The sequence below is a fragment of the Bos indicus genome, chromosome 27, assembly GCF_029378745.1.
Source record: "Bos indicus isolate NIAB-ARS_2022 breed Sahiwal x Tharparkar chromosome 27, NIAB-ARS_B.indTharparkar_mat_pri_1.0, whole genome shotgun sequence".
Taxonomy (NCBI): domain Eukaryota; kingdom Metazoa; phylum Chordata; class Mammalia; order Artiodactyla; family Bovidae; genus Bos; species Bos indicus.
In genome coordinates, this window is record NC_091786.1 from 27,125,044 (window position 1) to 27,138,146 (window position 13,103).

The 13,103-nt window shown below is 39.7% G+C and overlaps 1 protein-coding gene across 3 annotated transcripts in view; it reads right to left on the bottom strand.

Moving 5' to 3' along the window:
- PURG (purine rich element binding protein G) overlaps positions 1 to 13,103 on the bottom strand; it is a 54,740-nt gene continuing 41,637 nt past the window's right edge. For 2 of the 3 annotated variants that reach the window (XM_070781356.1, XM_070781355.1), the window contains one exon: positions 1 to 13,103. This exon is cut by the window's right edge. The gene's annotated coding sequence lies outside the window, so the exon portion shown is untranslated. The other variant, XR_011564422.1, reaches the window with a different exon arrangement.

The window sequence follows — 13,103 nt, forward strand, 5'->3', positions numbered from 1 at the left end:
TTTGGAGGAAATAGATGGCTTTAATTCTCAGCTGGCAGAAAGGGGAACATAGTAGGCTCACGCCTCAAGAACTGTGTCCCCCTGCCCCCATGAGGAGCCTAGGGGCTTCTATAAGATGAGGGCTCGAAGTCAGTAGTTGGTGATGAGGAACCAAGGTGTTACGATCTTGACTTCTTTCTCAAAGACAGTCACCTGCTGACGTCATAGCCCAGTCTCTGAGTCTGGCAGTTTGGGTGGCTCTGTGTCCTTCTTTCTGATACATAACTACAAGGGGAAGGGTGTTGGAAGGGTAAACACCAGATAGAGAATGTATATAGCACAGAGTCAGAGGAAAAAAGTGTGCAGCGTAGCTCTTGCAGAGTTAGAGGGCAGAAAAGCAAACTTCGTTACAGACATTCAGAGTTAGGAGTGGTTAAAGTTAAAAACAAACAAACTATGAATGTTCACTGTTTTATCTTCCTTGTTCTTAAGAATGGGAAAGTAGAAAACCTCATTCCTTTTTTTTTTTTTAATCCTTTTCACTGCAACAGGTCCATGTTAGGAATGACTAAGATGCAGGGAGGGAATTCCCTGGTGGTCCAATGGCTAAGATTTCTTCACTCCCAATGCAGGTGGTGTGGGTTTGATCCACGTTTAGGGAACTAGATCCCACGTGCAGCATCTAATACTCAATGCAGCCATATAAATACGTATTCTAAAAAAAGGAAGGAGACCATACACCAGAAGAACTGAGAGAATTAGCTGGTATGTACCAGCAGGAGCAGAGGTGTACCCCCGGGGCTGTATTTTGAGGGTGATTGGTAAGGGGCTTAAATGTAACTTTCCCAGGACCGGTGATTCAACACGTTTGCGAGGACCCAGGGAACGGGGCAAATTCACTGCCAGGGTGGTTCTTGGAAGTTTGGGCAAAGCAATGACAGCACTCAGTGAAGTGGAAATTTCCGAGCTGCCCTCAGGAGGAAAGGATTCCAAAACAGGTCCAGGCTGCAGTGCCGGTGCCACGATGCGGCTCATTGGTCCAGGGGGTCAGAGGAAGGAATACGGAAGCTGAAGGAAGTGGGTATTCCAGCCCGCACCCTGTGAAACATGCAGACTCCTGCCGCTTCGGTGACGTTTTTAGCGGGCCCAACGATCAAGAGCGTGCCAGGATATCTCCTCAAAGTAAAAGGCATATGGGTACATCTTGCGTTCCCACTACCTAAGGAAGCTCCGCCCACTCACGTAGCTTTTTGCGAGGTTCAGGAGACAACACACTCTACAGATGAAAATGTGTATTTTCACATTTTCTTGCCCATATAATCTTGCCCATATACTGCTTAGATAAACGTCAGCTTTGAGAAGAGATCAGAGCAGGAAATGCTCTACGGCAGGTACGGCAGCACTGCTTGCGTGGTCCTCGGGTGAATCCGAGGCTTTGGAACTGTCAATGTTGGAGAAAGATGCAGGGGGAAAGAGAACTCAGGACGCCATTGGCTGCCTCAGAACTGAAGTGATGGAACGGGGTGGCCATGGTAAAGAGACAACTAACCAGGGGACCCACCTCACCCTGAAGGAGGTGGATGGAGTTGGCCTACGGCATGAACATCACACCGTCTAGAAGAAGGCAGCTTCACAGAATGCAGAAAGGCTTCGAAAGGCACAGGTGAAGTGTCCGCTTGAGGCAATCCTCTGCAGGCACAGCGTACAGTAGGGTCTGCCAGGTGGCGCTAGTGTTAAAGAATCTGCCTGACAATGCAGGAGACGTAAGAGACGCAGGTTCGATTCCTGGATGGGGAAGATTCCCTGGAGGAGGGCATGGCAACTCACTCCAATATTCTTGCTTGGAGAATCCAATGGACAGAGGGCTATAGTTCATAGGGTCTGACACGACTGAAATGACTTAGCAGCCTGGATGAGAATCAGGAGTCCTAGCCACCAGGCCAGCAAGGGCTAGAGGCTAGAAGCTATTTCCCCCTGGATCTTTGCCCCCAGTGAAAAATACACTTCTCACGGAGGCAAAAGCCGCAAATGCAGGTACGAAGTTTATTATTAGAGACACAGCACAACAAGTGGGAGAGCACACAGAGAAACAGTTTGTTTAGCTAGGACAGAAGCAAGGCAGAGATGGACACCTGGAGAGAAAGAGTGTGAGTGCCCCCCCCTAGTGAAGAGAAGCGCAGTAAAGAGGCAGTTAATCACTTATATAGGTCAGTTCTTCAGGTGTGTGTTTACCTTTAGCCAATTAACTGGTTTCTTTTCCCACACCTGACCTACCCCTAGGACCCTCCCCAACATGCCATGCCTGCACAACTTTTTCCCAAGATCAATTCCAGCCCAGAGACCTATGGGATCACATTTTGACCCCCCAAAATGAGGGTATGTGTGAAATGTCTTATTGCCCCAAGGATGGGACTATATGACCTTCTGAACATTTAGTCAAACAAGGTTTAGCCCCATTCTCCTCCTGCCATGACTGCAATCTTAAGGTGTCCACAGGAGACAAAGCCTACTTATCCTCTTTCAGTTGTTACTTCCATTTCAGAGAGCAAACAGGAGGCTGGCCGTAAATATCTAACCTGGAGTTCACCTACCTCCTATTTCAGGAAATGCAAACAGCAGGGCAGTTGTGAATGCTTAGCCTGGGGCCCATCTAAGTCCCTCAGAATCAAAGGCCTCCATATAGCAACTGGGCACTCAATAGGACGGACAACTCCACGAATCTTCCTGGGAAGAGGTGGAAGCAGGAAAACTGTAGGGGAGGAAGACTTTCCCTTTCTTCCCTCCTAGGGGACCAAAAAGCTGTTTGGTCATATCTGATTCTTTTCTAATCACAGCCTTGGTAATATAACCAATGTTTCCATCTGTGTCCTGTTACAATGAGATCAGATTCTTTTCAACTATGTAAACAATTATAGTGCCATAAAAATAAGAATGCTCACTAAGAGTTTTTGGATTCTGAAGAAATTGGATCGGGAGAAAAAGATAAATATTTTTCATCTCTGTTCACAAAGGTGTATTTCCCCAAATCTCAGATTAATTAAGAGAAAAATATCCTTAAGTCTAGGATAACAAAATATAAAATAATCAAAAAATTTCAAATAAAACCATAACAATTATAATCATCCTCATTCATGCAGCCCCATGTAATTAATTCTTCTTCATCTTGATCCTCTTTTAGCAGCTTTACAAAGCCATTTGTTTCTCCATTAGAGTTCTATAAATTCTCACTGAATTCACCAGTAGAAAAATTATTAGTAATCTGTATTCTAGAGTACTTGTCCTTTTCATGAGGTTCTCTGAAGATGAAACACTTCTACAAAAATATCAGAGTAAAACAATAACTTGTGTAAATAAAAAGACTTTAACACGACCTTGGGTAAAAATCTGGTGAGAGCTCTCTCTCATTTTGATGTTGTTGATGTTGTTGATAAGGAAGTTTGGCTATTTCCGTGACATACATCTTAGGATAATAGCTAGAATTACAAGTGATGACATTATATTAGGACATATCAGATTTCTAGGAACTTCATAAAATTTCTGGAACAGTTATACACCTCTACAAGTAAAACATAAAGAAGGCTTAGTATTAACTCCTTATTTGATAATGTTTCTCTTGTAACTTAACATATAAAATAAAGCTGATTAGTTTAACCACTCCATGTAGTTTAACATATCAAATAAAGTAAATTAGTTTAACCCCTCCCTCTCTCTCATTTTTCTTGTTGTTGCTGTTGTAGTTTAATAAGGCAAGAGAGCAAATTTTGTTTTTGAGATGTTCCAGAGTCTCCTGAAAATAAATTCCAGTAGTTTGAGGTCAGAAAAACTTCATTTAGAATTTAATTGGGGGGAGGGGGAGTGTGGGAAGTTTGCTAAGATTTTTTTTTTTTATAAAAAGGTTTTAAAACACTTAAATAGATGGGTTCATTGATTACGTGAAACAATACTGTGTTACCCATTTAAACCAAAGTGACAGAGACAAAAACAGAAAGTTACATGGTTGTCAAAAAAACCTTAGCTCTTTTAATGGAGAAGACTTGGTTTTAGATAATCAAAGACCTGATAAAGACAACGTGAAGCACAGTCAATTTTTTCAGTAAGACATAAAATCTTTGCTTTCCAAGCAGATTACTTAAAAGGTAAAGAAAACCTTTCTAATTTTTTTTAAATATAAATTTATTTATTTTAATTGGAGGTTAATTACTTTACAATATTGTATTGGTTTTGCCATAAATCACCTTTCTAATCTTATCAAGAGCTGACCAGTGGTCCAAGAAAACATTGAGTTTTTAGTAGATGAAAGAAAATTAAGTTTTAACTTTACATAAGCATAAGTACACTATTTAAAATCTATTGTAATAAATTTATTACATTTTTAGACAGTTTGAGTTACACGAAATAAAACCCCCTTTCTTTCTCTCCTGCCAAGTTTTTCTATCAACTTAGTTTGTCCTTTACTTTCCTCTTTCTCATTCAGAAATAACCAGTTTGACTTTTGGGCAAATTAATTTCTTTTATCTTTACAAAAATGCACCTCCATACCTCATACCTTTCTTACGCCCAAACACATCCTAGTTCCTTTGCATACAGAGTTGCTTCCCTTATTATTTCTAGTATGTGCATCAGTCGCTCAGCTATGTCTCTTTGCAGCCCATGACTATTATTAATACATCTTATCCCTTAAAACCTTAATTTCTATTGAAAACTAAGAAATAAGCAACTGTGAACTGTGCTACACAAACATTCTTTACACTGACACATTTGTGAATGCATTTCATAATTTCTAGATGCATATACTTTCTCATAGTATAATTTTTCAATGTGGAGCAAGACATGTTTACTAATGAGTCCAAGTCTCTTTTGTTTGGGCTTCTCAGCTCAGTTGGTAAAGAATTTGCCTGCAATGCAGGAGACCCGGGTTCAATTCCTGGGTTGGGAAAATCCCCTGGAGAAGGAAATGGAATCCACGGCAGTATTCTTGCCTGGAGAAGCCCATGGACAGAGGAGCCTGGTGGGCTACAGTCCACAGGGTTGCAAGAATTGGACATGACTTAGCGATTAAACTACCACCATGAACTTTTGTTTCTCTGTAATAGGCAACCAAAAGCAAAAATCATGTTCAACATAATTAATGTACCTGTGTTTTATCTTACCTGGAAGTGATCTAGATAGTCAATGAATTTCTAGCATTTAACTTAGCAAAACTACTTATAGAGATTTGGGAAACTTATTTCAGTAGACATACCATAAAACACTTATTGTTGAAAAGTTCACTTAAAATTTTTAATCCCACTACATTTATTTAATTTACTTGTTCCCACCAATTTTCCCATTAATCAAACTTGTTCCCATCAATCAAAACAGTTTTTGATCAAACTTGTTCCCATCAATTAAAACAATTTCCACCAATCAAAACTTGTTCCCACCCCTAACTTCATGAGACATCAAAGCAGCTAGTCATCACCTTGTTATTTTTTTGCTGATAAATTTGACAACAGAGTTAATATGAACTTACTTAACTTTCAGTAAACCTAGGCAGAATAAAAGTATTATATTTAATGATGATAACTGTAAAAATATGCCCATTTTTATAAACCAAACAAGCTAACTTTTATTTAACAAAATTATTCTAGATCATGTGAACTTGAAAACATTTGGGTTAGTTTTTATATTTCTGAGGATATACTTAATTTATATAGCACTTGATTGTCTTTAAGCCAATTAAACAGAACTGTTCAGAAATTAATTTTGGCAATACCCTTCAGAGGTAGAAAAATATCCCATATATAAAACATATATCCATAGATACAAAAACATATAGACAGATGCAGAGACCCTATACTTTCATTCCCAAATTTTAGCTATGAATCAGGTCCAACAATATAAAACTCACTAGTTTATAAATAACAGTTGGAATATGTTAAGATTACCCACTCAGATGACTAAAGCTTTTACTATTTGTGGACAAGACTTTTAAGATTCGGATTTTCCCATGACAAATCCTGTAGTAGCTACGGACTAGAGTTTGGGAAAGGAGATTTTATAGCAGTGTGCATACTTCAAAACCTTTTTTCCCCCTTCTGTCTCAGGTGTTTGTGTGCAATGTTTTAATTATCTCCTGGGGTGTTTATATTTCACAGACATGGTAAGATAGATGTCTTCGATGCATAGAGAAAGAATGTCAGTTTTCTTTTCTTTTCTTTTTTTCTGAGAGTTTTGGAGTCATCAAAAGTTGAGAGTAAATACTATTTAAAAATTTCCTTCTTTTCCTTATGTGCAGGACAATTGTACTTCCAATGTCCTATTTTTTTTTTTGTAATATGTGCAGATGTCTGAAGGCAAAAAAGAAAGGGTCTGAGTGGACTTTGTGCTATTCTCAGAGTTGGACTTTTGTTTCTCTAAAGATTCAGTTGGCAATTCAAGGATTTTTTATTTTAACTTCTGTTTTTCTCTTGCGTTCCTGCAAGCTATCTTCCTCGGTTGGGTAGCTGCCTCCATGACCATGATAACAGTTTGACTTGCCCACTCAGCCACACTATTTTGAATTTGTCTTTTTATACTTTGGAGAAAATCTCCTACTAAAGCAGAAATGAAAGATTTCTATGTTCTGGAGCCTCATGGTTTAGTGCAGTATGCCTTTGAATAGTCTGTACAAAGCATTCAACAAAGACTTCTGGACGTTCTTTCTGAGCGCATAATTCAACCTTAGACCAGCTCACCTTAGCGGCGAAAGCCTTTTTTATGGCTTCTGTTAGACCCTGAACCTCTAGCTGATCCATTTCCTGATAATTTGTAGGAAGGCCTGGGAGAAACTTTGGTCATCGGTCTCCTCCGTGAAAGGGCTTTTGAATGACCACTAATCTTTCTAATTCCTCTAAATTTGGTCGGATCTTCTGAAACTGGAGGTAAAAGGGCTTTATAATTTAAAAGGTCTGTCACTGTCCAACCAGGGTATATAAATTCTTGATGGTGGGGGGTCAAAGATACATCTGTAAAGGATATTGCATGGGAAGGACCATGCTTGCCGAACCAGATTTAGAGCCTAGGAGAGCAGGAGTTGTACAAGACAGCAAAAGCAAGCCTTACTGACCTTCCCAGGTGCTTTTACTAAATTCACTTTCTGACTTTAAGCATTTACACTTGGCACCTGAATACCCTGGGTGTAAAGAGCAGGCTGAAGGGCTAGGAAATTAACAGACAGCTGGGTGTTTAAGGTATTTTCTGGGGAAGATGGGGGAGTTCTGAGAATTTGCTAATAGATGATGCTGGAATTTATTTTGGATGTCAACTTTGATTTTTGTTCTAAATCTAATTTCTGTTCTTTCAGCTTGTGAAGGGATTCCCTCAAGTTAGCCTTTATAGTCTTTTCTGAACTCTCTTTAATTTGGTCTTTCCATAAGTAAGATAATTGTTTAGGATGAGCACTCTCAAAATTTTTTTTTCTTTCAAATATAGCCAATTCAAAGGATTCATCAGCCTGTCATTGATGAGCAGGATCTTACAGTAATCTCCATAGTGACTCAAACCAATAAGCCTTTTTATGGCTCAACCATGAACACAAGAGCCATCCCAAATGAGAGTGCAAAACATGCAGTCCTTGCAAGATCCAGAAAATTCATTTCCAGAATTTAGCCCAAGAAATCTAAAACCTCCCTTGAGAATGTGAGAGAATGTGAGACATCTGACCACAAAGCTGCTACTCTGTGACACTGGACAGGAACTACTGGAATGGGGCTTTTCCAGAAATTACAAGACAATGAAGGTTGAAATGACCAAGGTCCCGTCAACTACAAATTGGCACTTGCCATCTACCTCTACAAGGATTAAATCATGAACCCACTGCAGCAGCTGGTCTTCAACATCCCCCTGAAAGGAGTTGATGGTGAAGATCAGGAATAAGGCACTCTGTGCTCTGGAAAAAACCGCCAGAACCAGTCTTCAGATAGATATTTTCAGGAGATGATTTTATGAGCCCAGTTCTTGCATCTCCTCATATCTAGAGAAGCACTAAAATCCTTTGTGGTGACATGTGGTCCTTATGATTAGCAGTGACATCCACGAGACTAGCAGAAACTTGTGCAAAAAAAAATAATGTGCTTGATTGCACTTATATACTCCCTCTTCACCAATATCACATGTATAGTGACCTCCCACCACCTCTTTGGAGCAGTTTCTAAGAACTATAGTCCTCATTTACCCCCAAATAAAACTTAACTCACAACTCTGACATTGTGCTTTTTTTTTTTTTTAAAGCTGACAGTCCCTTTGGGTCTGGGACCCCTTCTGACAAATTCCCCTTTGAGCTGGCACAACGAGAACGCTGCTTGCAAACTTGTGTCTCAGAATCCCAGGGTGTTTGGCCACCAAAGCCAAGCCAGCGCTGCACCTTCCAGCTGATGGAGACCAGAAAGTATATCCTCACTGGCCACAAAGCCAAGCTCTCAGGACAAAGAACAAAATGAAAGGAAAATCTCCTCTGGTTTTTACAGAGGTGATCCACAGCCAAGTTTGTCTAAGTAGATGCTGGCCGGATGACAACTGTGAACTCACCCGCCCGTGAGGCCGCTTTGAGTGACAGACTTAGAGGACCTACACCCGGTTCCACTCTGTGGTTTTCTTCCTTACGACAAACGACACAAAAGAGAGAAAAGAAAACAGTGACCGTCTCTGGGGAGGAAAGGGATCCATAGAAAACAGGTGTACTCATTACAAATCTCTACCAGAGTTGCTGTACCCAAGTAACCAGTTCACACGAATATTTTCTCCTACTCAATTTAAGAAAACGAAAAGGACTCTCACATGCTCACTTCCAACACATCCTTAGGCACAGATCCAGGAGACTGACGTGGTAAGAATTCTTACCTTCTGCCGGCATTTTTCAGAGGTCCCAGGATCTCTCAGTAGGCCCTGAGAAAATACAACCAGTCTGTGGAGGGTCCCACGTTGGGCACCAAAACTTGCTGTTGTTCAGTCGCGTCCACCTGTTTGTGACCCCATGGACTGCAGCACGCCAGGCTTCCCTGTCCTTCAGTATCTCCCGGAGTTTGCTCACGCTCGTCCATTGAGTGGGTGATGCCATCCAACCATTTCGTCCTGTCTTCCCCTTCTCCTCCTGCCCTCAGTCTTTCTCAGGATCAGGGTCTTTAGGGGAAGGAAAATTTTCCCTTCTTCCCTTCCAGGTTCTTTGACTGGTCTGATAATTAAATTGACACAGGACAGATTAGCAGGGGAAAAAAATGAACTGAATTTCATACATTTCTGAGCCCATAAAAATAGAAGACTCCAAAAAGTGACCAAAGCAGCAAGTTTTATACCTTTTAAACAAAAGTTTTTGTGTTTTTTTTTTTTATTGATTTTTATGATAAATCGACTGAACAAAGGGGTTTGTACTTGGGGTAGAACACCACTGAAGAAGTGACAAGATAGACAGCCTTTTGTGCCTTGAATTCCCTACTCTGATGATAAAGATGCCTGCTGCCGTGTTGGTGCAGAGAGTAACTTCACATGAGGTGGATTTCTTACTTTCAGGGGACAAAGGAGGATCAGAATGTCCTTTGTGTGCTGGCTGTTTTTTAAGTAATTTTAATTCAAAATAATTCATATGCCAAAATGGTACATTTCGGGGTGATATTCTCTGCTCTCTTTCATCATTACTGCCAGGGACCCACTGGGGAGTTTGCCTCCCTGTCCTCATAGCTCTGGACTCTGCAGAGTTGGAGGCTGTCCTCTCCAAATGAGGCACGTTCTTGCCAAGAAACACAGCTAGGAGCCATTGAATTACAATGTAACTACAAGTTACAGCTGCTGTAGCCTGCACCCTGGATTCCTTTTGCTAAGGAACCAGCAGGTTGGAAGAGTTGCCATCTGAGGAAGGATAATTCACTGATCAGTAGGAGATGGTGCTGCTTTAAACAAGGGGGCAAGGAAGGAGGAATTGTGTAAGGAACCTACATGATTCACTCCAGCCACCTCTGGGTACTCCCTTGCCCCGCTGTATCTGCTCTCAAAGGTCTGTAGCAACCACAATCTGAGAACCTGCTGCTGGGTTTGATCTCAGGGCCACAACTGGAACGCATCCTGTTCCTCCTTCATCATCCATTCTAAATTACCGCTCACCCCTGCTCTCACCTTGGCAGGAATCAGTGGCTTACCTGATGGTATGATTCAAACCTTCACTCCCAAGTGGTCTGATCTCTTGGTAATCATACCTTTCTGGGGTGACGGCTCTGATGAGCTGATGTGATTATTTCCCTTTTCTTGGCAGGTTTGTATCACGGAGTCCATCATCAGATGATGCTATTCATTAATATTACTCATTTCCTTTCTATCCGATTTTATACTTGTCAAGAAACATTGTTACCAAATTTTAGAAGTAGATTTTCCTGCCCTGCACCGTGGTGGTGTAAGCCTGGAGTCCCAGCTACTCCGGAGGCTAAGGCGGGAGGATCACTTGAGCCTAGGAGTTATCGGCTGCAGTGAGCAACGCGAGCGGGTGTCCGCACTAAGTTGGGCATCAATATGGTGACCTCCAGGGAGTGGGGGTCCTCCAGGTTGCCTAGGCAGGGTGAACCTGCCCAGGTCAGAAAGGGAGCAGGTAAAAACTCCGGTGATGATCAGTAGTAGGATCACACCTGTGAATAGCCCTGCTCTCCAGCCTGGGCAACATAGCAAGACCCCCGTCTCAAAAAAGAAAAAAAAAAAAAAAAAAAGAATAAAGTAGATTATCCTATTGAGAATTGCCAACTAGTTGATACAGGTATTCTAATCTATCTAGCATTTATTTCCTTCCTTTAAATAATCATTTTTAAAATTATAAAAATAATATTTGATCATCACAAAATAATTTTAAAAGTATAAAAGCAAAATTTGAAGTCTACTTCTTGTGCAGTTTCCTTTCAATCCTACTCCATCGAAGCAACACTATTTTCTGTTGGAAATTGTTTTCTCCATTGGATATTGATGCTCAAGGTATGATTTTAATGATCTTGTTTGAAAGGAATCTCTTGTGTATTTACCCAGAATGAACTAACAAGACTGAACTTTTAAACACACAAAACTGAGGGCCAACTCTTTCATGCAGAGTCGTTTTTAATTTTCACAAGCCAATCTTTCATTCAGTCTTTTATGATGGCAAACACTATGCTTTGCAAACAGTGTAAACTTCAGTTACCACTTAGAATATGAGAGATTGTTTAGGGAGAGTATGTGTAGTGCTGTGCTTACTGCATTTTAATTTTTATTTACTCTTATGAACTGTGACTTTTTTTTCTAATTACTTGGATTAAAAAAATTTTTTTTTAACTTTCTATTTTGTGTTGAGGTTTAGCCAATTAACAGTGTTATGATAGTTTCAGATGAACAGAGATAGGACTCAGTCATACATATACGTGTATCCATTCTCCCGACTCATTTGTTTTTGTGTTAACTTTCCCCTTATTTTCTAGAAGTCTTCCCCAAGAATAAAGTAGGGGGTAAGAAAAGTAACTGTAGTTTCAGTGTGAACTCAGTGTGCACTTACTTCAGTAGTTTTAAAAAGAATGTGTGAAGACCAGTTTGAAATAATTTAGGTTATAGATTGACTTTAAAAAAAAGAAGGTCAGAGAATTCACTGGAAGTCCAGTTGTTAGGACTCTACACTTCCAGTGCAGGTACGCATGGGTTTGTTTGATCCCTCATCAGGGAACTAGGATCCCACCCCCCCACACACAAAACACTAAAAAGCTAAGAAGAAGGTCAATATTATTAACATTGGATATTTTCAAACTCAAAGAAATTCTTAATGAGAAAAACCAGTTCCCTAAGATGAGTGAGGTTAGGCTGTTAGTGTACACAAAATTTAGCTTTAAAGATGTTCCTCAGTGGAAAACATTTGGATCTTTATTTAAGTTTTCATTCAAGAATTTACAAATGGCACTTGAGCTTAAGATCTCAAAGGGAAATTATTGTTTAGGGAACAAAAAATGCAACTTAACAAAATAAGGTTGATAAAACCGTAGAGGCAAATATAATTTTGTACCTTTTAAAAACCTTCAATGATGTTTTCACTCAATGAGGGAGGGACTACTTTATTTTCATAAGCAACTAAACTTACAAAGTATAGTCATTGTATTACTTTTTAGTTATAAAAGGCAGGTGAGATTTTAAAAGTTATTTCATACTAAAAAAGTTGATAAAAAATTTATGAGAATAATTTTTTAGGTAGGACAAACTATGGTCAACTTTAATTTTAAATATGGTTGACCATGGGAATAAAAATTAGAGATCTTTCCACGTAGATTAAAAAGTAGATTGTTTTTTCCAAAATCAACTTATTTATTCTCTCATCCTTTCATAAAATTAGAATTTTCTTTCAATTCACAGGCAAAATATTATCACAGAAATAAAAATACTCTAAAACTTTCATAGATCTTTCTCTTTTTGATGAAAGAAAACCTGGAACTATTTTGTAGTACATTTATTAGTTGCCAGTTTTCAGGAGATGAAGTCCTGTAAAGGTAGTTATAAAAATATACAGTAGAAATGTCTCTAGGGAGAGCCTGTGATTTAGTACATACTGCATTTGTTCAAAATAGTCATGGAGATGGGCCTTCCCTGGTGTCTCAGTAGTAAAGAATCCTCCTGCCAATGCAAGAGGCATGGGTTCAGTCTCTGGGTCAGGAAGATCCTCTGAAGGAGGGCATGGCAACCCACTCCAGTATCCTTGCCTGGAGAATCCCATGGACAGAGGAGCCTAACAGGGTACATCCATGGGGTCGCACAGAGTTGGACACAACTTATCAACTAACCAACAACCACCAAATCATGGACACACAAACCCAGTGTTCACATGGGCTCTGTTCTCTAAACTTCATTTTCTGACATTAGAAGTTAGACAGGATTTAATAACTATTTGAAGCAAAATAACTGTAGCTTATACTTTTTATGTAATAAAGAGCCATAGTAGTATGGGAATGTCATTTCAGTCATGGACCCATTGGATTAGGTTAATAGGTTTGATCATCTTCTATTTGAGATCAATGATTGTTACTTTAGGAGCTTTATAGATTTAGCTGGATCTTTTCATTTATTTATTTAAAATTAATGTATTTATTTTAATTGGAGGCTAATTACAATATTGTAGTAGTTTT